Source organism: Carassius carassius, chromosome 40 (genome assembly GCF_963082965.1).
Source record: "Carassius carassius chromosome 40, fCarCar2.1, whole genome shotgun sequence".
Classification (NCBI taxonomy): domain Eukaryota; kingdom Metazoa; phylum Chordata; class Actinopteri; order Cypriniformes; family Cyprinidae; genus Carassius; species Carassius carassius.
Window position 1 is genome coordinate 9629331 of NC_081794.1, and position 25803 is coordinate 9655133.

The 25803-nt window shown below is 38.3% G+C and overlaps 1 long non-coding RNA gene and 1 pseudogene across 1 annotated transcript; one reads left to right on the forward strand and one right to left on the reverse strand.

Moving 5' to 3' along the window:
- The first annotated feature begins 2491 nt into the window (after positions 1-2491).
- On the forward strand, positions 2492-3005 carry LOC132121839 (uncharacterized). The gene is made up of 3 exons (XR_009426325.1): positions 2492-2537; positions 2712-2804; positions 2888-3005. It is a non-coding gene; the product is annotated as an uncharacterized LOC132121839 (long non-coding RNA).
- A 16459-nt stretch (positions 3006-19464) lies between these two features.
- Positions 19465-21201, reverse strand: LOC132121866 (kelch repeat and BTB domain-containing protein 2-like; annotated as a pseudogene).
- Positions 21202-25803: the final 4602 nt, after the last annotated feature.

Genomic DNA, 25803 nt, shown 5'->3' on the forward strand with positions numbered 1-25803 from the left:
GTTTATACCCAAAAACTTTTCAGCTCCCTTCACAATTATTTTTATTTTCTCTGTTTTTTTGTCTAACTTGGTCCGTGCAATTAATTACATATGCCACAAACAAAATTAGTCTATCCACTGTCAGTGTTGTACCACTTTCTTCTGTTCGCCCAATCTCTTGACTTGACATGTCTTTGTCAGTATCATCACTTCTCCTTTGCTCTTGTACCTTCTTTATTGCTTCTGCATAGCTTAGGTTATTTACAACTTTTACTTGCTCAATTTCCACGGCTCTCTTTCTTAAGTTACATCCATTGTATGTTACCCGATGTTGCCCACCACAATTACAGCACTTGTCCTGTGCACTCTCTTCACAATTTTCAAATCTATGATCACCTCCACACTTAGGACATCTTTGTTTTCTTTTGCACACCGCTGCTATATGTCCATATCTTTGACATCTATAACAGCGGAGTGGGGGAGGAATATATGGCCTCACTACAAAACTCATGTACCCAATTTTGATTTTTTTCTGGAAGCACAGAGTCCTGAAACTCCAAAAGAATTGACAAACTGTCAACTCTTTCCCCATTCATTGTTTTTTGCAACCTTTTTATTCTACTTATTTCACCCCCAGAAATACTTTGTTTTAGTCTTTCTAGATCCTCCTCAACTAGAATGCCTGTTATTACTCCCTGTTTCAGCCGTTTTTCTCCCAAGATCTTTCTTTCATTCACTTTTTTCTTACATACATTCTCAATTTTTAGAGCTTTGTTTTTCTGCTCATCAGTTTTACATATCACCAACAGGCTTCCGTCTCTCAAAATCTTAGCCGTGTCCACTTCTCCTAACTTTTTCTTCAGTTCTCTAGACAATGCTACTGGACTTAGGTTAACATGTTCATCTTCCTTTCTAAATTTAAGAATTACTTTATATTGCTCTCTTTCAATCTTTTTCCGGACAACCCTACTCTCTTCCTCTGAGCTGTTTTCTTCTAATCCTCTTTTACTGGATTGGCTATACTCCAACCTCGTTTCATTTCGCCCAGTCATTCTATTTCCTGGTCCTTTTTTACTTACTAGATTCCAATCATCTGACTCCATTTCATCATCCTCATTTACCCCAGAAAACATCTCAATCCAGTCACAAACCAGTTTATGTCAACCGCCGTAAACTCCAAACACAACGCCGAAATCTCCGTCCAGCGTGTCCTCGTTATGTTCTCTCACTGCGTGTGATCCTCGTGCAGCCCGGGCACTTGGACAAAGAGTATAGAAGTAACAAGAGGCGAAACTCCGTTGCAGTTTTGACAACAATCGCTAGATGGCGCTGCTATCGCGCTGCCGCCATTTTGGACTGAACCAACGGCTTTACCTTTGGCAGAACTACAGTACGGTGTACATTTTAGGACATCCTCAGACCTCAATCATCAAATGAAAAGGTATCATGCCTCAGACTAAAAGGCTTCAGTCATCGAACAAAACGGCATCGCGCCTCTGACTGAAAAGCTTCAGATAACCATGGTTTTACTATCAAAAAACAAAAACAAACAAAAAACAAATGGTCGATATAGTTAAATCATGGTATCCACAGATTAACATGGTTTTGCTACTAACCATAGTTTAACCATGGTGTTTGTAGTAAAACTGTAGTTATACAAATGGTATCATTACACTAAAAAAAACGTTACTACACTTTTACTATAATAAAACCACAATGCATTATATATAGAAAAACTTTGTTTCATCTCATAAATAATCATAACAATTATACGTATAAAACTTACTTATTCGTGGATGTAACTTTTATGAGTATGATTATGTATAACACGCAATATACACCATGCTAAATCCACATGATTTATAATGGTTTATAAGTCTTATATCTTGACATTATTTATTTAAAATATATACAGTATCTTACTATCTTATTGATATTACAATAAATTTGGTAAAAGTATTACATATTACACATTCATCTGATCAGATTTTTGATATGATGGCTGTTTAAGGAAAAATAATATTTTTATTTTCATTATTATTGTTGAAGTTATTTATAGTGGTATTTGCCTGCTTTGAGTAAAGTAACAAAACAACAATGCCAAGATATGAGACTTGTATTATATCTAAGGGAAATATTATGTTGTAAGTTAAGTGGATGCATTATTTTCATTGCGTATTATAAATCATAATCTTAAATGCTATAACCACAAATAAGTAAATTATACTTAAATTATAACACATTAAAAATGTTATGATTACTCATGAGATGGTATGACATATTACAAAGTTTTTTTTCTAATACATTATTCATTCATTATAATGCCATAAGAATACTCTTATAATTTGTTTTAAATACGAGCTTCATAGGAAGTGTTACCGTTAAGTTTAATCGATAATGTACTTCTTCACTGATGTTATACAATATCCTTGTACAAATGAAAAAAATTTTTTTAACAGCATCTGATCTAATGCTTTTATCTTGCAGTGAAACGCATCTAAGAAGATGAATAAAATCAAGTTAGCCATAGAGATGGCATCGTCCAAGAGCACAGGCATGTATTTTTCTTTTCTGCATTGGTATTAACTCAAAGAAAGTATATGTATACATTAAAAAATCATAGACTAATAATGAACAAGAGTGCAGATTAAGTAACAAATGTATAAATTAAAACCACCCAAGATCAGTAAACGATCTTTAACTATTACTGTATTTTTTTCATATTAAGGGAGTTCATCCAGAGGCAGTGAGTGAACTTTGTGTCCTGAAACCAGAATCAGTTGGGAAGAATGGAATCAATTCTACCCCATAAAAGGCTTACACAGGTAATTCACAACTCTGTGTGTGTGTGTGCGCACAGCTATAGCTTAATGTCTTCACGACTCATCATTTGTGTTCATTTTTTTAGGTCCCCTTCCAGATGCTGATGTCTTGGCTTCTGGTGCAAAACTAAGTCAGATTAATCCCAAGCCTTTGCTGCCACACATACTTGAGGGCATGTCAAAAGTAGAGTTGTGCCTCTTGGCACGGCAGTCCACTTTCATACCAATGTCCCCCTATAGCTGTAGGTGTTCCTGATGTTAATGATCCATCTGAAACATTCCAGTTTAGACTAGTGGAGGTAAAAAGCGCCACTGCTGAAAACATTGCTCAGGTTCCATTTATGAAAATTCAAAGAGGACTAGCCAAACTTAAAGAGACCCAGAAGTACTACTGGCAGGTACAAGGTCAGACTGCAGACACTGGTCTACACTGATGTGACTTTGTGACTGACACAAAATCAGATTTCATAATACAGATGATCTGGCAAGATGATGCCTTCATAGCATCAATGAAAGTACTATTATAACGTTTACCTGGATGTGTATCTTTCAGTGGTATGAATGGACAGATTCTGTTCATATTATAGTATGAACCTAAGATTTATTTTTACATTCATAGTAAATATATACTTTATGTAGTTGAGTAGTATGTAGCATATTTTGTAGTAGATCTTTTGTAACATATTAGATACATCACAAATTATAACAATAAATATATATTGTACTTGCTATTAATTAGAAATATGTACATACCAAGGTGAATACTTTTTGTATTAAATCTTCTGTAATGTATATGATATGCATATTCTTTTACTAGTTGTGTATATTTACATTTGATACATTGTATGATATAACAAATAAGATTTTTTCATGAGTTAATATAAAAATACTTTTCATTGTCAACTATTTCATTGTGTCTGTCAAATTATTTTCAGGGACATTTTATTTAAATAATTTCATTATACAAAATATAAAATTTTACATTACAATAAAAAAAGTAAAAACACATTTAATGATGGTAGGTATTAAAGGTATGCACTGCAACTAACTGAAAAGGTAAAAAAAAAATTAATAAATAAAAAACTACTATCAAATTATAACACTGTAACACTACTATTGAAATAATCACAGTCATTCAAAAATCTAATATACTAATATACATTCACTGCTCAAGAAACATTGGTCCCTGATAATAAACCATAAAACAGCAATTATGCCAGATCTGATTAATTCTTCCTGACAAGGTGAGTGGCACAACAGAATCAACACATGTGTATTTCCTTGACCCTTTGAATCACCCTTTCCACCAGAAGTCTGAGGCATGCAGTGGCCTGTGTTTTTTCACAGTCCTGTTTGCTGAACTGCTTGGCACATTTGAAAAATGGAATGATCTGTCTAGCCCCAACACTGGAGAGCATATCTTCAATAGTGGACCCCTTGTCTGCCATAACCACATCTCCACTGCACCACACAGAGTTACCCCAACCAGACCTTTGAATGTGGTAGTGCACTTATAACTTCAGAGTGGAGTTTCAGTGATGTAGGGCTTTCACAGCAGATTTCTGCACAGTCTAGGATGACATGCAGGTTTGGATTGAACAAACGGTAATTCTCTGGCATGGAGGAGCTTATTTGTTGCTTGGACATCTAAATGGGTACTGGATCCAGGTAATGCTGCTCAGCATGGTCACGCTTACCCAGAAAATGTCAGCTATAACATGATTGACTGAAACAACAAATGTATATTTAATTATAAAACAGAACCATTGTTTTTACAAAATCATTAAATTCAACAACTAGTGTTAGACAAACAGGTATGTTATAATTAGACCAAGATTTCAATCTAAGCTTGAAAGAATTCGCTTTACCCAGACGTAAAGTGACCATAGTTTTATTATAGGTAAAGTGTAGTAACATGTTTTTTTTAGTGTAATGATTAACGTACCATTTGTATAACCGCAGATTTGCTACAAACACCATGGTTAAACTATGGTTAGTGTAGCAAAACCATGGTTAATCTGTGGATACCATGATTTAACTATATCGACCATTTGTTTTTTGTTTTGTTTTGTTTTTTGATAGTAAAACCATGGTTATTTTTCGTAAGGGTAACTTTACTACTTGTCCAAAATAAAAGCTCGCTAGTTGCAATATGGCTAACTAACTTTGTAAACGTGCACACAAGACTCTCGAAAAGCATGTTCTCTTCCCTATATAACTTAATTAGTGTAACATTTGAATAAAACTGTTAAAATATAAAATATCAGACGCTGCTTACCTCCTTTTGCCATCAATCAACCATGATATACCACTTCCTGTGAACGGCGTGCGTGTGACGTCACATGGGGCGGGGCAACGCTATATTCCACCTGAGTCCGTTTCGTCTGATGACTTTTTGCCTGAGTCCGTTTCGTCTGATGACTTTTTGTCTGAGTCCGTTTCGTCTGATGACTTTTTGTCCGAGTCCGTTTAGTCTGATGACTTTTTGCCTTGAGTCCGTTTCATCTGATGACTTTTTGTCTGAGTCCGTTTAGTCTGATACATAACGTTAATTGTATGAGACCTGACACCTGACGTCGTTTTTCCTGAGACCTGAAGCTTTTCAGTCAGAGGCGCGATGCCGTTTTGTCCGATGACTGAAGCCTTTTAGTCTGAGGCATGATGCCTTTTCATTTGATGACTGAGGTCTGAGGATGTCCTAAAATGTACACCGTACTACAGTATACACTGCAGACTTAACATTATGTCTGCAAGGCAAGTTTATTTATATAGCACATTTCGTACACAATGGTAATTCAAAGTGCTTTACATAAAAGAAAGTAAAATAATCATGAAGAAAAATAATAACAAAAATAAAACAAGCAATTTTAAAACTTTTAAAATGATTAAAACATTTAAAAACAGTTAGAAAATGATTTTTATTGTAATTCAAGAATGCTTTGGAATATAGACTTACTGTATGGTTGGTCTTGTTTTAAAGAAGACATTTGCTAGGTTATTGTTGAAGTGAAATAAATTATGAAAAGTGAAACAGAAAAAAAGTTATATAAGTTTGAGTTTATTAAAATGTACAATTTAAAAAATATAATTATTTATATTCTATATAATATATAATATATATATATATATATATATATATATATATATATATATATATATATATATATATATATTACAAAATATATTTTACTCTATAACTGCAAGAAAATGAAAGCAAAAAATCTGAACAAGTTGTGTTTCACATTTTAGAGACATGAGATGTCTGCTATAGAGATATTAAAAACTAGAAACTACTATTTAATTCCCTCAACCGCTTTTGAATTGGAACCGGTATCATTCAATTCTATGACAGCTGTGTTGCATTCAGTCCAAGATGGCGGAGCTGCAGCTCTGCGCATGGGTGCGTTTGTTGCTATGGAACGTTCTATTGAGTTTCGCCTCTTGTTACTTGGGTCGCGTCCGAAATCGCATACTTCCATACTATATAGTAGGCGAAAAACAGTATGCGAAGCCAGTAGTATGTCCGAATTCTTAGTATTCGAAAAACAGTAGGCGAAATGTACCCGGATGGCCTACTACTTCCGCCCGAATTCCGTAGTATGCGTAGGATGGACACTACTCTATCCCATGAGGCCACGGGAGAGGACTCGTCATACTCATATTCGAAAATAACGGAAAATCGTGACGCCGCTGTTTTGAAGTGTAAGTACCTTATGGATAAACGCTGTTCATTGTGGTTAAAGTGTAACGTTACTTGTTTAACATAATCCAAGTAAACGACTTACTTGTTAAAGTTTTACACATTGTAAACTGATGAGACTATTTTGTAAATTGAGTTTAAAAATATGTTTAATAATCATTATCGATCAGAGGCTGTGCCTCAACTTGTTAAGGCTGCTTTCTACAGACGGCTCTTTAGGTAATTTAATGAGATAAAGTTAAAAAAATTAACGAGTTAATTTACATTTTACTAGTGTTGATAAAAATTGTTGGATAACTTAACTTAACTTAATAGGTGCCTCAGTTTGATCATAAATCATCAGTAATGTGTAAATCCTGTTCTGATGTTACAGAGACTGATGAAACCCTACTCACTGGAAAGCATAATTCAGTAAGTATATAAATTAAACTTAATCTTAACAACACACACTCTTTCCATGTATTTATGTTAGGATCATCACTGATTTATGCTGTTTTTTTATTATAATATGAATTTCCAGGTATTTCCAGTTGCTATTTTGTCAGTTGCAAAGTGCTTAATAGCAAATAACTTTTGTAGCAGTTGTGTGCACACTGATTTTGCAGCAGTTTCCAGTTGTTTTTTAAACAAGCAACATCTTAACATCTGAAGAATGTTTGTCTTGAGAATGGGTGCCACACTTTAGAGAAATACCCAAACACCAAGTCACATTTAAAATTATTCTCTCTATTTATTTATGTATTTTTCATTTCTACATGGATAAGAGCACAAAGCTTCAGACAAAACCACATTAACATTTTCATAAAGTAGTATAATAGAGCTTAAAGCAACACCAAAAGGGAATTTCTTAAGACGTTTCTATAATAATGTCAGGAAAATAAACTTCAGCAGCTTCAGTTCAGTAACTGTATGTGTACAAGATGAGGACTTTAAATTTGGGTATCAAAAATGAGTGGAAAACAGTGGAAATCTAAAATTTACCCCAGGGATACAGTAATACATTTGTAAAATTAAACACATCATACACAGACCCGGGACACTCAACAAACATATCAAGGTACTTCCCCTGCTGGTGACCTGCAGCTGAACAGAATGAAACCGCTTCCTGTTGAAATAACATCGGGCTTCACTTGCTGGAGGTTCAATTTGTATGTGACAGCCATCTATTGTGCCAGCTACCAGAAGAAAAGCTGCTTCCACTGCCTGTCATCTGTGATGGAGAAGGCAATCAGCCTCTTCAAAATCCCCATGACTGACCTGCTCATTCTGTGCACAATGTTATGCAGCTCTTGGATGTCGAAGGCCATTGACAGCAGCCTGTATGATGCTGTTCGCAGTCTGTAAATATGTAGTTTTTGTTTTTTAGAATAAAATTTCAATAGGTTACACATTTTTGCTGATATATCTATCTATCTGTATATATATATATATATATATATATGTGTGTGTGTATATATATGTGTGTATATTGTCTATAATGTATATATTATGTATGTATTTATGTATATATTGTGATGTGTGTATATATGTGTGTGTGTGTTTCTGTGTATATTTCTATAATGTATTTATGTGTATATATGTGTGTGTGTATTTGTCTAAGCATTCTTTCAAGTTTATTAATTAATTTATGTTCCTTTTGTTTCTTTTGTGTAATTTTATTTGTATTTATTTATTACAATAAATTACTTTATATCCTTACATAAAATCAGGCTGTCATTCTGTTCACAGATGTAGCTGCTGTTATTCTGAGGTAGAAAATTAAAAGCTAAATTTATATTTAGTAAAGGATTTACAAGCTGTCAACGAAGGCATGATCTGAATTGTTAATTCAAACGACGAAAAAACGCAGACGAAAGCGGTAAGAATAACGAAAAACATCACCGATTTTATATCATGTTCGCTCAGTAGATTGGGCTCTTTAAATTTACGCGCTGTTGTGAAGACATATGTCACGTGACAATGTCAACATGGCGGATGTAGTACGTCCGAATTCCATTCATACTACCCACATTCATACTATATAGAACGTACTTTTCTAACGGTCGAGTAGTACGTTCAAATTCAAATGTAGTACCCAGTACGCAGTATGCGATTTCGGGACTCACTCTGCAGGGTCGTATGAAGATTCTCGCGAGATAATCTATCCTATCACGGGATTTTGTAATATCACGAAATATTTGCGTCTACATGTTGGCAGCACCGTTTTGGCAATTGCATACAACTCAGACCGAAATGGTGACCGGATATATATCTGTTTTACATGTATATGCATAGATTCCATAAAAATAATAACGAATACATAAAACAGGTTGAAATGATGACTAAATTGTAGCATGGTAATCACTTAACCACACTGGGCAGTTTGTCATTATAATTTATTTAAACAAGATAAAGTAAATATATTTACTTTGTATAAAAAAAAAAAAAAATCCTGCTAGTCTTGCTTGGAGTCTTTTCACAACCATGACGAGACGTGTAAAAGACGTCAGTGGACGTCTATTTACAACCTCTTTAAAACCTCTTAAAAACTACTTGGTGCACTTAAATTAATTATTGCAGTATTAATCAAGGTGTAAGCACAGCTTTTGCATATTCCACAAGGATTTCATAGAGGGTCACAATGGACGTGTAAAAGACGTCAAATAGTGATGTCCTCTCACAACCGATTCACAACACGGGTAAATATTGAACTACATGTAGCTAAAAGTCAAAGTTTGAGATGTTCCGCAACGAACAGCCATTGCATGGTCCTGCTCGTCCCAGAAGGGCGTGGAGGAGAAATGTGACATGTACATTTAAAGTAACTCTTCTCCGGACTGGTGTTGATCGGTTATCTTCTTTGAGAGGTAAGTCCTCTGCTTATAATGCTATTCATGAAATTATCATGTTGATTGTAAACAAATTAAACTAACAGCATTTCACATTGTTGACCAATAGATGCCATTGCCAGTCAGAGACTTGTTGTACAGAGAGAGCAGAGTGAGACACAGTTTGCAGAAAAATTCTCAGAAGCACGTTTCCACAGCTTCAAGGGAGAGAGTTTGAATTGTGCAGGGTTGATGCACAGAGGCAGGTTTCACGTTTGAGTCTGGAGTCAAAAACCCCAGCAGCCATAATTGCTAGTGGGCAGCTAGGAATATCGGCACTTTATGTACAAGAGAAGGTAATCTAATCTAATATTCAAAGGCTTCTTTGTGTCTGCAGTATTATGTAGAAACTGTGTTCCTAGTGTTTGATCTATTTCATATCAGTCTTCATTTTTTGGACAGCCTAATATTTTATTTCTTCCTTTGTATTATCTATAAACAGAAGTGCTACAAATAGTCCAATAGTACATTCAAATGAAAGAGCACAGTTGTTCAATTTTACAGCGTACTTATGCACTTGCACAAGTGAACTCCTCTCCATCTCCAGCCGTGGCCTCCTCTGCTGCTCCAGCTCCAGCCATGGCCTCCTTCTCAGCTCCAGCTGTAGCCTCCTCTGCTGCTCCAGCCGTGGCCTCCTTCTCAGCTCCAGCCATGGCCTCCTTCTCAGCTCCAGCCATGGCCTCCTTCTCAGCTCCAGCTGTGGCCTCCTCCTCAGCTCCAGCCGTGGCCTGGTATCGCATAATGTTTTGTGTGTGTGTGTGTGTGTATTTACATTAAGCATTTTGGAAAAATTGTTTGCCTCCTTTATAATTTTCTGTAATTCTGCACACTTTCACATTGAATGTCATCAGGTCTTTATAAAAATCCTCTTTAATTTAAGTTAAAACATAGTCCCCTATGAAAAAAGTGATTAATTTTTCAAGAATTCAATACCTGTTTACACTCCATTAGCACCACACATTTTCTAAGCATTGTTTATAGACATCATAATGCTTTTCCCATGTGTTAAAGCACTGTGCAATGGAATGTACAAAAAAGTTGGACGGATGATAGCTGTGTGCCTGATACATGGTGGTGTGTGGCTACATTTTTTTTCAGAAAGACTGTTCTGTCAGGTGTGCAACCTTCAGCCCCCAGTACCAGACCTTCAAGAGATTGTGGACTATGACTTCAGAGCAAAGATGACCAAGGTTAGTTTATATATTACACATTTTCATTTATGCCAGCTGTTGCTTTGTTAGTAACTGTAATTTGGCGATAGTTGTAATATCTTAGAATGTTTAAATTGTTAACCTTAACCTTAAAAAGCTCTTAAGGGTTTGTGTGTGCATTAAATATTTATATATTTTATATAAGTATTTTGTTTCTTGTATTTAATGGCTAATTTTGTGTTAAATTCATTGTCAATTTAGATCCAGTTGGCACAGGTTCACCGGTTCTTTTACGCTCGACGCAATGACGTCATAGGCGATGACGTAATGACGTCAAGTCTATCAAACATTCAAATATATAAAGTCAGTAATCATAGCTTTAGTCAGTTAAAAACCTCATAATCATGAAAAGTTTACAATTAAGTTTTGCAACAACGCACCCAAATACAGTAACAGCAATAATGTGCATTTGAGGATTTAGTCTTGAAGATATAAAGTAAATAAATTAGGTGTCATCAGCGCAGAAACCATGATCCACTTACTATACATAATCAATTGCGATGTATTTGTTATTAAATGAATTTACGTTCCGCCAGATTACCCTTCATTCAAGCCCTCGGTTTACCCCATAGACAGTAAAAGAAATGGACACAGCGACCCCATTGGATTCAACGGAGAAAAATTAAGACAATTAGAAGCACGCACTTCCTGGGGGTCGGGCGTACTGCGCAGACTCAAACTGAGCTTGATGACGTAGATGTCACGTGAGTAACCTGTAAGTGTTCTAATCGCTGTGCCAAGAGAAATCTGAATCAGCCACCGAATCTTGCAGAGAAGGCGAGCGTGAACAGGAGCAAGTTTTGGTAAGTATTCTGATTAATTATCTCCTTTGACTTTATGCCTCCACGTCCCCCCCGATAGCCTCATAGACAGTAAAAGATTGCCTGCGAGCTTCTCCTCCTGTCCATACGGTAATTTCTCTACTGTGCGACAGAGATTCGCTGGTTATGACGCAATCGTTAGCCTACTTTTTACAAAAAGTGCTTCTACGGGACCATAACGTAAGATAGAAGGTAATGGAGCCTTTTATACATTTTCGTGTTTCTTTAGAAATAATTAATGGACAAATGGAGTCTTTAAACGCCTCAGATGTAAAGTTATTCGTTGTCAAAGTGACGCTAAAATGAATGGGAGTCAATGGAATGCTAACAGCAGGTGCGGGTCCGCTAGCCAAATGGCGGCGCCCAGGGGTGCTTCAAAAAAATAATAAACCCTGCCCCCCTGGTTTACCCGCGCTCATAACATTAGCACAGAATCAGTTCGGTTCAGATGCGCTGTGAGTCAGTTGGCTTCACGCTGAATCACGCATGTGCAGTATCATCAGCTCCTCGGTTCTCAAATCAGACGCGTCCGAAAGAAACTGTTTTCGGTTCAGTATACTGATGATCCGAAAACCGATGCAACCGGTTCTTGACTCGAGAACGAGAACCGCTCTAACCGCCACATGCTGCAGTTCAGTATCATCAGCTGCTCTACTCGTGTTCATGTTCTATTTACTGCAAACTCAATTTGTGAATGTGTCATCATTAATTATAAATACAGTACAAATATTTCATAAATCATCCCTTATTCCTATTAAACACAGTCTTCAGAGTCTTAATTATTGTCCAACTTCCCTGAAAACCCCTTTGGCCTATACATAATCTACAATATACAGATTAGAAACATTCATCTAAAAAAAAATAAAAAAAAAATAAGTTATTTTATCACACTTTCCGATGTTTAACAAAATACTTGAAAAATTACACGCATGCACAGTATCATCAGTTCATTGGTTCTCAAATCTCAAAAAGTTTTCGGTTCAGTGTACTGATGATCCGAAAACCAATGCAACCGGTTCTTGACTCGAGAACGAGAACTGCTCTAGCAGTGGGCGTGTACGTTTGTCATCTGGCTCTGCTCGGTGTTCATCTTCAGTTCTGTCTTCACAGCAGTTCCGTCAGTGTACTGTTTGAGTACAGGAATTACTCTGAGATATTGGTTTATTTTAACTCAGAGGGAGTGTCAGTCACGTTAAAAAAATTAACAGCTTAAGTCATTTGTGGATTAATGCTTATTAGAGATGCGAACCGTTTAAAATGATTAAGTTCGATTTGGTGAACTGAATGATTGGTTCGCGAACCGGATATCCAGACTAGAGGTCTTCACGGGTCCAAAAATTCGTGCCCGAACCCGAAAGAGACCCGCAATGTACTACACCGACGGACCCAGACCCGTCTAATATTTCAAAAGCTGGACCCGGACCCGTGTAGATCCGAGAAATGCCTACCCGGGCCCGATTCCTCTCGTTATTCCAAGTCCAAGCTTAATCCACTTATTATTTCAGCTTCAAAAGTCCACTTGATGTCACAGTGACGGATGACAAATGCAACTGTGCACATGTACATTTTGACTCGAGTTAACTCGCATAATAAACATCAACTGTTTGCCCTTTTGAACTATAATAATGATCGCTCGTGCAATGCCATGGCCGCTGATGTTATTTATTTGCTAACATCTCTGTGCTCTCTGCTCTGCGTCGAGTCTGAATCTGACCAATAAAACTTTAAGATTAAACGGTTCATTTATATTATTGTAAAAATGGAAGAAAATGTAAAGCGCGGTTTGGCGGTCAAATTGTCCCTCACTGGTTGCCATAGAAACATGAAACGCGATCGAGACTGCACATGCGTGCTAGCTGGATCAACCTAAAATATGCTTTAACGCAATTTGAGCATCATAGAAAACATTCATGTGACAGTTCACCTCAGATTGTGTTGCTGATTTGAAATATATTAAATATTAGTGTGTCAAGTCTGCAAGCATTATCACCATGCGTGCACTTGCATTAACTCTTGAGTCTGCACGCTCTGATTCTAACGACAGAGAGAGAGAGAGAGCTTTTTTTTGGCTCACTCTTTTCTTTTCCTAATTTTACAAGTTGCAAGTTACAAAAAACACAAGCAGTGTTTGATCACGGCAGTGTTTGTTCTCCGAGTCCGATGACTCCGATCGCACGGGTATTACACACAATGTTAAACAGACCCGGGACCCGAGGTAATAGACTCGAACCCGACCCGGCTGATCATTTAAAATATAGACCCGAACCCGTACGGGTCCCGGGTCGGGTCCCGGGTCGACGGGTCTCGGGTGCACTGTGAAGATCTCTAATCCAGGTTGCTTTGTTTTGAACTCTCTCACACAACAGACACGTAAGAGAAAACAATGCTGAATAAAGTCGTCGTTTTTGCTATTTTTGGACCAAAATTGATTTTCGATGCTTCAAAAAATTCAGTTAAAAATTCAGAGTTCAGCTGGAAGAGAGGGGCGGGGTCAGCAGAGCTCATTTGCATTAAAGGAGAATTCCACAAACCAGCGTGTTTTGAAAAGAGCTGTTTTTTACAGGGTAAAAAATTAGTTTTTTTACACTACCATTGAGAAATTTTAAACAAACTATGTTACAGACTTTTCATTAAAAGCCTTAAGAATCATATCAACTTGTGGAAAATGGGCATTATATGACCCCTTTAATACACATTTACACATATTTGTGCAAACCTTTCTGACATATTAATGGTGTTAAAATCAACACAATAAAAAAGCAAAAACTAACAAAATATTTTGTCCCAGAACTCATTAATGTGTTAAAATTCAACACAGTTTGTCATTTTTAACACCGCTTTTCTAAGAGTGCTGATGCTTTTGGACCACCCTCATCTTAATGACCCAAGCAACAGAAAGATTCTTAATATTATTTTAGAACAAATTATTACAGTTAATATTTTAGGACCACCATCATCTTAATGACCCAAGCAACAGAAAGTGTCTATTTTAGAACAAATGATTACAGTTAATAAGTTATTATTAGTATAGTAGTGTGGCAGGAAAGAACAGTTTTGTACACATTACATTTAAATTTATTCATTTAGCTGATGCTTTTATCCAAAGCGACTTGCAATTGCTATATATGTCAGAGGTCACATGCCTCTGGAGCAACTGGGGGGGGGGGGGCTGCTCAGGGACACATTGGTGTCTCACAGTGGATTAGAACCCGGGTCTCTCACACCAAAGGCATGTGTCTTATCCACTGCGCCAACACCACCCCGTTTACTATTGCACAAATACAGCAGCAAAAAATAGTTTTTTTCCAGACAAATAATAACCATAATATTAGAACACTATGATCCAGGGCAGCAAAGCATGACAAATCAATTTGAAGATGCTTCATGACTCGAGTAAACTGTTCATTTTTATTTTTTTACCTGTTTCAGTTCCATACTTTCAGTATCTAAACATAGATACTTCTGAACATGATGGAGAATGAATACTGTAGCAGGCATTTCCTCCATTCATCTAATCGAGGACAAACACAGAGGAACTTGAAGACAGAAATTCCTTTGCAAACTAGAGAGAAATAAATGAGTACGGGCCCCACTACCGAGTACGAAACCAGACTGGTAAGCAACTTGAGGTATAGCTAGTGTATTTGTGGTTATAAGTGTGAAACCGACCCTTTTTAAAGGGTTAGTTCATCGAAAAAAGTAAGTCTTTTGTTCATTATCTGGCTCGGCTCGGTGTTCATCTTCAGTTCTCTCTTCACAGCAGTTCAGTCAGTGTACTGTTTGAGTACATGAATTACTCTGGGATATTGGTTTGTTTTAACTCAGAGAGAGTGTCAGCCACATTAAAAAAAGTTAACAGCTTAAGTCATTTGTGGATTAATGCTTATTGGAGACTAGAACAGTTTCAAATGATTCAGTTCGATTTGGTGAACTGCTTCAAGAAGATCCAGTTACATCGAGTTATTCGTTCGCGAACCGGATATCATTGAACTGTTGTGTTCTGAACTCGCTCACAACAGACACGGAAGAGAAGACAATGCTGAATAAAGTCATAGTTTTTGCTATTTTTGTACCAAAATATATTTTCGATGCTTCAAAAAATTCTAACTGACCCTCTGATGTCACATGGACTACTTTGAAGATGTTTTTCTTACCTTTCTGGACATGGACAGTATACCGTGCACACAGTTTAAATGGAGGGACTGAGAGCTCTCGGACTAAATCTAAAATATCTTAAACTGTGTTCCAAAGATGAACGGAGGTCTTACTGGTTTGGAACGACATGAGGGTGAGTTATTAATGACATAATTTTCATTTTTCAATGAACTAACCCTTTAAGAGGTCAAATGATGCCATATGCAAGACCGGTCAAAAGACAGACCAAAGATAACTTGAACTATGATAATACAGATGCAAACTATGATAATACAGATGCCTGATCCATGTCCAAGATGGCGCCGCACATGGCTGCTTCAGTGCTTGGCTCTCCAGTGTTTGTACTGTTTTTGTTCGTTTTTCCTGTTTTTTGTTTAACAAACACGATCAGTTTCACCAGGGATGAACTGCTGAACATTCGGCAGAACACACCACATGATATTTTTCCGGATTTCTATTATACAGACGTTTTACTGAACATTGTTATCGGAGGAGCAGCGTTGCTGATCAAGCGCTTCAGGACGCGCAGACGGGGAAAGCGAGCGGGAGCGCTCGTCAGACTCAGGAAGCGCGGATTTCGAACGCCGTTGCCTAGCATCCATCTCGCAAATCTCCGCTCTCTACCCAACAAAACGGACGAACTCCTTCTGCTCTCTTGGACAAATAAGGATTTCTCTCACTCTGCTGCTCTGTGTTTCACGGAAACCTGGCTGAATGACGCCATACCGGACAGCGCACTCCATCTGCCGGGCTTTCAGCTGTTCAGAGCGGACCGCGAAGCAGAATCAACGGGGAAATCGCGCGGCGGCGGGACATGCTTTTACATCAATGAACGGTGGTGTACAGATGTAACTGTGTTAAAGAAGATGTGCTGTCCTGATCTAGAAACGCAGTTTATCAGCTGCAAGCCGTTCTATTCGCCGCGGGAGTTTCACTCGTTCATTCTGGTTAGTGTTTACATTCCACCTCAAGCGCATGTGAGTTCAGCTTTACAGAAACTCGCTGATCAGATCACAGACACAGAACAACAACACCCGGACTCTGTTTTAATCATTCTTGGGGACTTTAATAAAGCCAATCTCTCCCGTGAACTGCCAAAATACAGACAGCATGTTACCTGTCCCACCAGAGACAGTAATATATTGGATCACTGTTACACAACAATAAAGGATGCATATCACTCTGTTCCACGAGCAGCTTTGGGACGTTCTGATCACTGTCTGGTTCATCTTATACCGACCTACAAGCAGAAACTTAAATCTGCTAAACCTGTAGTAAAGACTGTGAAGAGATGGACCAGCGAAACAGAGCAGGATTTACAATCTTGTTTTGACATCACAGACTGGAGCGTTTTTGAAGCTGCTACCACCGATCCGGACGAACTCACAGAGACTGTAACATCCTATATTAGTTTCTGTGAGGATATATGCATTCCTACCAGGACTTATTTAACATTCAACAATGATAAGCCATGGTTTACAGTAAAACTCAGACACCCTCGTCAGGCCAAAGAGGATGCCTACAGAAATGGGGACAGAGTCTTGTACAATCAGGCCAGGAACACACTGAACAAAGAGATTAGAGCGGCTAAAAAGACCTACGCTAAAAAGTTGGAAGACCAGTTTACTTCCAACGACTCTACTTCAGTTTGGAGAGGACTGAGAGCCATCACAAACTACAAGACACCATCCCCTTGCACTGAGGCTAATCAACGACTTGCTAACGACCTGAATGAGTTTTATTGTAGATTTGAAACCCCCAACACCCACTCTGACCATCTCATTACACAACCATTAACACCTCCTGCAATCCCCCTCTCCATACCTCCTGCTCTTCAAATCTGTGAAGATGATGTGCGCCAGGTCTTCAAGAAAAACAAAAGAAGAAAAGCACCAGGCCCAGATGGCGTTACACCAGCCTGTCTGAAAATCTGTGCTGACCAGCTGGCCCCCATCTTTTCACAGATCTTCAACACATCTCTGGAGTTGTGTGAAGTGCCTTAACGACTACCGACCTGTGGCTCTAACGTCTGTCGTCATGAAGTCATTTGAAAAACTGGTTCTGGCTTATCTGAAGGACATCACTGGACCCTTACTGGACCCCCTGCAGTTTGCGTACCGAGCAAACAGGTCCGTGGATGATGCAATCAACATGGCATTGCACTTCATCCTGCAACATCTGGACAAAACAGGGACTTATGTGAGGATCCTGTTTGTGGACTTTAGTTCGGCTTTCAACACCATCATCCCAACAACCCTCCAGACCAAACTGACCCAGCTCTCTGTTCCTAGCTCTATCTGTCAGTGGATCACCAGCTTTCTGACAGATAGGCAACAGTTAGTGAGACTGGGGAAATTCATGTCAAACAGCTGCTCCACCAACACTGGTGCCCCTCAGGGATGTGTTTTCTTTCCCCTCTGCTCTTCTCCCTGTACACCAACGACTGCACCTCTAAAGACCCCTCTGTCAAGCTCCTGAAGTTTGCAGACGACACTACAGTCATCGGCCTCATCCAGGACGGTGACGAGTCTGCTTACAGACAGGAGGTTGAGCAGCTGGCTGTTTGGTGCAGTCTTAACAACCTGGAGCTGAACACGCTCAAAACAGTGGAGATGACTGTGGACTTTAGGAGAAACCCCCCTGCACTTTCCCCACTCACCATCATGAACAGCACTGTGGCTGCAGTGGAGTCATTCAGATTCCTGGGAACCACCATCTCTCAGGACCTGAAGTGGGACAATCACATTGGCTCCATTGTGAAAAAAGCCCAACAAAGGTTGTACTTCCTTCGCCAGCTGAGGAAGTTTAACCTGCCACAGGAGCTGCTGAAACAGTTCTACTCAGCCGTCATTGAGTCAGTCCTGTGTACTTCAATTACTGTCTGGTTTGGTTCAGCTACAAAATCAGATATCAGAAGACTACAGAGAACAGTTCGGACTGCTGAAAGGATTATTGGTGCTCCCCTGCCCACCCTCCAAGAACTGTACACATCCAGAGTGAGGAAAAGGACTCAGAAAATCACTCTGGATCCCTCACATCCAAGTCACCCCATCTTTGAACTTTTGCCATCTGGCCGGCGCCTCAGAGCCGCAAATACAAGAACAGCAAGGCACAAGAATAGTTTCTTCCCCCAGGCAATCTACCTCATGAACAGTTAAATGTTTCCCACTTAAACTTATGCTTATGCAAAAATGTGCAATATCCTTATATTTATTTGTTACCCCTCCATCCTAGAACATTCCTGCATCTCACTCAATCCTATTCCATTATCATTTATAGCACAATTGTTTATACACTTATTTATTTGCCAATTTGTAATTCTCCTGTAGTAATTTTTTTTTTTTTGTGTGTTGTTGTCTGTGTACTGGAAGCTTATGTCAATAAAACAAATTCCTTGTATGCGCAAGCATACTTGGCAATAAAGCTCTTTCTGATTCTGATTCTGATCAGAGGGTCCTCAAAAAAAACAAAAGCAAAAAAAAAACAATGACAACCACAAAATCAATGTCAAGCAAGTCACCAAACCAGTGGCGAACCAGAACATCAAATTAAATTCAGTACAAAATATCTTGCCAACCCCTTGAAACTCTTGTTACCCAGGTGACATTTAGGAGAAAGATGAGCAACTGATTTCTGGAATATGAACTGGACAAAATAAGATAATTAATTTAAGAACTCCTGGTGTACAATTGCCATTTTCAACCAAAGGAAGTTTAATTGCATCATTTGTTTACACCATCAAATTGTTAAAACAGAATGCCAAACTTGTAATGAGAGAAATTAAATATTAATGTTCTCAGCCTTGCCTTGAGAATGATCAAAACTACAAGTGTCATAGATCGGTCAAAATTTGAATTAAACATTTTAGTTTCCAATTAAACATTTGATCTCCATGAGCACACTAGGTATTAAAGGAAGAGCGTCCATCAGCTTAATCACCTTTTCTCTCAAAACAGAAGAGCATTATTCCAGAACAGTGGATAAATTACAGGTTAATTTTAAAGATGACACCATTAACTATACATGAGGCAGTGACACCATGTCCTCATCCACCTCAAACTCCTCAGCTCCATCAGGAGAGAAGAGGTAAGTGGGTGGCTTCCAGGGAGATTCATCAAGGCAGGACAGGTATAATTTACTTACGGCACAGCGGAAATCTTTGCCGAGATCCCAGAGCACACGTTCTGACACTGGCTGCCGCAAGGACCAGCAATCGAGCTCCAGGTCGTACTGATAGAGAGCATACTTTGCCCGCTCGTTTAAGTGTGTCTCACGTATAAAGATGCATAGCGTATTCAGTAGCACCACGGCATGCACACATGGGTCAGAGTACCGCTTGGCTGGGATGTTAGCAGCCAGACGCCATTCGTTTTTGTTGACATCATATATTTCTACTGTAACCGAGGAGCCATCAAAGCAGCGACTAGTCTGCCGCATAGCCATTTCCACCCAAGTGTCAGCTCGAGGGAAGTAGCAGTACATGAGGTCATGTGTCATGACATAGATGCAGTCCCGGGCTGTTACCACTGTGCTCCAACTCCATGCGCAGGGAAGAGAGATGGTCAAGCTCCATTCATCCTGCTCACAATCATAGCGTTCCACTGTGCGTTTATTTAACTCTCCACCCACATTATCACCACCAATAGCATAAATGAAACCCTGACAATACACCAGTGATGGTTTAGTGCGAGCATATAGCATCAGCGTTTTGCCAACCCATGCATTCTGCTGGGCATCCAGCCAGTAGAAGCTGTCCACACTGAACAGTGGGCAGCCTGCAGCTTGCCACTTTTGCTTCCGTGGGTAGCTAGAGCGCCCTTCAGTGGTATCTGTCCACCAGCAATGAACACATCATTGTCCGGGGTGACCAATGTCCCAACCTTCTGCAAGTCTCCAGGCAGGCTACACAGTTTATAAACCTTCTCCGCTTGGGGGCTGTAACAGACCACTGTGTGACGTGGACCTATCACGACTGGGTGGCTTTCAGCTGGTGGTTCAGCCTCTACAAAAATAAGCATTTCTTCCTTGGTCATATACCCAGTCTGGGCTTAAAAACTTTGGCATAGACTTGTACAGGCCTTGCACTACCACAGATTTGTCATTTGGTGGAAGACCTTGAAACCAGGCAGGTTGGGTCACCTCAGAAAGCGCATCAATTCGAATCTAGCTACATTTACATTACATTTATTCATTTAGCTGACGCTTTTATCCAAAGCGACTTACAATTGCTATATATGTCAGAGGTCGCACACCTCTGGAGCAACTAGGGGTTAAGTGTCTTGCTCAGGGACACATTGGTGTCTCACAGTGGATTCGAACCCGGGTCTCTCACGCCAATGGCATGTGTCTTATCCACTGCGCCAACACCACCCCCAAAGTGCATAACAGTTTTTACCTAACATGTGTTCCCTGGTATTCGAACCCACAACCTTGCGCTGCTAACGTAATGCTCTACCACTTGAGCCACAGGAACACCAAGCTAAGGATGGAGGACAGATAATGAGAACGTGCTTCCATGTTGTATTCCAGCCACAGCATGGCTGCCTCACGTACCGTTTCCTCTTTCTCCACATTGAGATTATCGCTGCTCAGGAGATCCAGCAAAAGCTCATGCGAGAGCTGCAGGAAAGCCTCCCCAGCAAACATTTGGACGTCTTTTGACCGTTGAAAAGACGTCCGTCCGACACGTCCCGTCATGGTTGAAAAATAGTTCCAAAATGAAAGTTGAACCGACGTCTTTGACGCCTTCTGGACGTGAACTGCACGTCTTTTCTGCATGTCTCCTGGACGTCTAAATGCGTCGTCTTCTGGACGTCCAAATGCGTCGATTTCTGGACGTCGTCGTTTAAATGTTTAAATGCGTTGCTGCATAGTTTAAGTGTATGTATATATAAGCCTGCATATAAAATAATCACACACCCACTGTGTAACATCGTGAAAGGCAATCAATTATGTCTTGAGGTTTAACACATCTTGACAAAAGTTCTAGATCGGTCCAGTCAGACCTGAACGTCCATAAAACATCTTAATCAAGTGTACATCACAAACAATAACACATTATTTGTGGACATATGCAAAAAAGAAGCATGTTCTGATTTAGCACATTTTATTGTTTTTGAACAGTTTAGCATCTGTTAACCAAACTAAAATACCAGGGGATAGTTATATAAAGGGATAGTTTACCCAAAAATGAAAATTCTGTCATTTACTCACCCTCATGTTTCAAACCTGTATACCTTTCTATGTTCTGATGATATTGTTTTCACGTTATCTTTACTGGGTCAATGACAAATAAGAATCATCAAGATGATAAAAATCTATTTAAAAAAATAGTTTTTCAATGTAATCTTTGTATCCATTTTGGATTTCTGAAATAAGTTTACAGGCCTACCATTTTTGTCAGAAATATGATTTAATGAGGGTCATCACTGAATAAAAAGTGCTGAAATACTCAATCTTGAAGTCCATTATTATTGTCAAAAATTTCTATTTTCGCAGTATTTGTTTATTAATGTTTTTATTAATTGCATTTATTTTTAAATACTTTAATCATATAAAAAAATATTAAGAATATTATATTTGAACATGGCATAACCACCTTGCAGGAGCCATTGTTGTCATGTGACAAGAAAAATCATAAAACATAGAAGACCCTCATCATAAAATATGTTTGAAATCATTGCTATTTATAAAATCAAAGTGGTGTAAATGATGTTAAACTGTATAGAACCGACATGAATTCAAATATTACATTTCTGAGAATGCGTTCACGTGTTTTCGACTAAAATGTTAAAAGATGGTTTCTTTTTATCATGTCTTTATTAATCTTGTCATTGACTTACACAGTTGTCTTATAAACACAAAGATATGTGGAAGAATATTTGTAACCAAGCAGATCTCACAATCCATTAACTGCCATTGTAGGAAAAATGATTATTATCGTAACATGAGGGTGAGAAAATTATGACTATTTTCATTTTTGGGTGAACTATCCCTTAAACACATTACAGTTGTTTGGCTCATTTCTTGTAACCTCCACCCTCATCTCTTGCTGGAGCGAGCTTCAGGTGTTCTGCCATCGCTGCATCAGTCTCAGAGACTCTACCTCTTCACAGCAGCTGAGGGAAGAGAATATATTTATTTTTAAAATAAATAAAATAAAAAATTTGAGATAAATCACATGCACTTATTTTCAAAATATCTTTACGGTCTACAGCTAAAATAAATAAATAAATAAATAAAAAACCTTGGAACAAGATGAATGAATCATGAATGAAACATTAGAAAAAGGTAATCAACATGCATTAGATTTTATTTTTATTGTATAAAAGATGTTGTGTTTTAATGTGTTGCCGTTGAGAAACACCCTTAACTGGGTGTGTAACTGTGAGAAAGTGAACAGGACATTTCTGATAAGACAGGAGGGCTGTGATGTCCCCTGAATAATTAATTAAAACGTACCAATACAAATTTTGAGATAAATGACATGCACTTATTTTCAAAATATCTTTATGGTCTACAGTTAAAAAAAAAAACTTGGAACAAGATGAATGAATCATGAATGAAACATTAGAAAAAGGTAATCAACATGCATTAGATTGTATTTTTATTGTATAAAAGATGTTATGCTTTAATGTGATGCCCTTGAGAAACACCCTTAACTAGGTGTGTAACTGTGAGAAAGTAAGTAAGCTTTATTTCTATAGCACTTTTCACAGACCAAAGAGTCACAAAGTGCTCCACAAAATTAATTAAAATATACACTAAACAGATATACTCATGCACATAACATACAAGTATACACAAATACACAAAAACATACAAAACCATATTGCTAATTAAATGCTTGTCTAAAAAGATGCGTCTTAAGGCATTTTTTAAACGCTTCCACTGAATCCATAGCTCTCAAGGCTAATGTAAGGGAGTTCCAGAGCCTTGGAGCCACCACAAAAAAGGCTCGGTCACCTCTTGTTTTAAAACGTGTTCTAGGAACAGTTAAAAGGTCTTGACCAGAAGACCTCAAAGAGCAACCTGAAGTGTATACATGCAGTATATCCTTGATATAAGAGGGAGCTTGATCATGCAAGGCTCTGTAAGTAATGGTTAAAATTTTAAACTGTACTCTAAAACTGATTGGAAGCCAATGTAGAGCCTTAAGTATAGGTGTAATATGTGTTCTTCTGTTGGTCTTATTCAAAAGTCTTGCAGCTGCATTCTGTACCACTTGCAACTTGTCCATAGAGGATGTGTTTAAACAAGAGTACAGTACATTGCAAAAGTCAAGACGAGAAGAAATAAAAGCGCATCTCCATCTCTTTTTTAGAAACCACAGATCTAATCTTAGCGATGTTCCTGAGGTGGAAAAAACAGGAACGAACCACAGATTTTACATGACTGCTAAAGCACATAGATTTATCAAAAATGACACCCAAATTTCGCACAACATTACAGTCCAAAGATGATAGAGCCCCAATTGCCTGCCTAATCCTAGGAATAATGTTATCCGGTGCAAAGATCAGCACCTCAGTTTTGTCTGGATTTAGTTGCAGAAAATTATCTGCCATCCAATTTTTAATGGAGGCTAAGCAATTGTGCAACAAGGAGAGTTTGTCCAACCTATCAGGGCTAAAAGATAAATATAACTGAATATCATCAGCATAACAATGGTATGATATTTCTCCAAAACTACCAATAATCTTCCCAAGAGGTAGCATATACAGGCTAAACAGCAGAGGGCCAAGCACAGAACCCTGGGGCACACCACAAGACAAAGGAGCAGAGTCTGACATATGTGTTCCTACGGACACAGAGAAACTCCTGTCTGAAAGATAGGAGGGAAACCAATCCAGAGCTGATCCAGTAATGCCCACAGTTGTTTTCAGTCTATCAATCATAGTGCAGTGATCCATGGTATCAAATGCCGCACTAAGATCTAATAGAACCAGCACAGAGCATTTACCCCCATCAGCAGCCATCAAAATATCATTTGAAACCCTAAGGAGGGCAGTCTCAGTTGAATGATTTTTACGGAAACCAGACTGAAACTTATCAAAGATATTATGGGAATCCAAAACATTATTTTGCTGCTTCACAACAACCTTTTCTAAAATTTTAGAAAGAAAGGGCAACTTAGAAATAGGCCTGTAGTTTTTAAATGAAGCTGCATCAAGATTGTTCTTTTTCAGGATAGGCTGAACAACAGCATGCTTAAAGCAGCTAGGAACCTGGCCCGACTGAAGAGATAGGTTTAAAATTGAAACCAAACATGGGCCAAGATGATTTATGGATTTTAAAAGTAAAGTAGTAGGTAAAATATCAACAGGGCTTTGAGATGGTCTCATCGAGCCCACTAATTCAATGATGTCATTCAGGGTAATAGGGCAGAAAGAGTCCAATATTGGAGGTCTATGATCTTTAACTATGTGATGGTTAGCTGATGGAACCAAGCCTGCCCTGACAGCTCTAACCTTGTCCACAAAATGAAACAAAAAGCGATTGCAGTCAACATTTGCAAACACAGGGACAATACATGCAGCAGGAGAAACAATGTTGTTAATAGTTTCAAAGAGAGCTTTTGGATTCTTTTTACAGGCAGAAATCAGATTAGTAAAATAAGAGGCTCTAGCCTCTTTAATCATTTTGTGTAAGTCCCTATAGAGCTCTTTAAGATACAATCGGTGAACTTGTAGCTGAGTCGCTTTCCATTAAGCGCTCAGTTCTCCGACAAACACGCCTTAAGCTACGAATGGCATCATTCATTCACGGTGATGTATTAACAGATGAAATTTCTCTAGTTTTAAAAGGTGCCACTTTGTCCAACAACACAGTACAGTGATCATTAAAAGCCTGTGCACAAGTGTCTACATCTTTCGAAATAAGAACCAGGCTTGAATCGAATGCAGCTGAAAATTTCTCAACAGTACGCTGGTTAATCAAACGTGAACAGGACTCTCGTTTAGCAGGGAGAGGATCCTCATCACACACAAGATCAAAAAAGATGCAATTGTGATCACTTATAAGAACATCTTTGATACAGACATTATTAATATTTACACCATAAGAAAAGACCAGATCAAGCGTATGTCCCTTGTTGTGCGTAGGGCCAGCTACATGCTGAGTGAAGTTAAAAGATTCAGTAATATTTACAAATTCAGAAGCATTTGTACAAGTATCATTATCCACATGGATATTAAAATCGCCAACAATAATCACTTTATCCAGCTTAATAATAGATGATAGGAAGTCAGA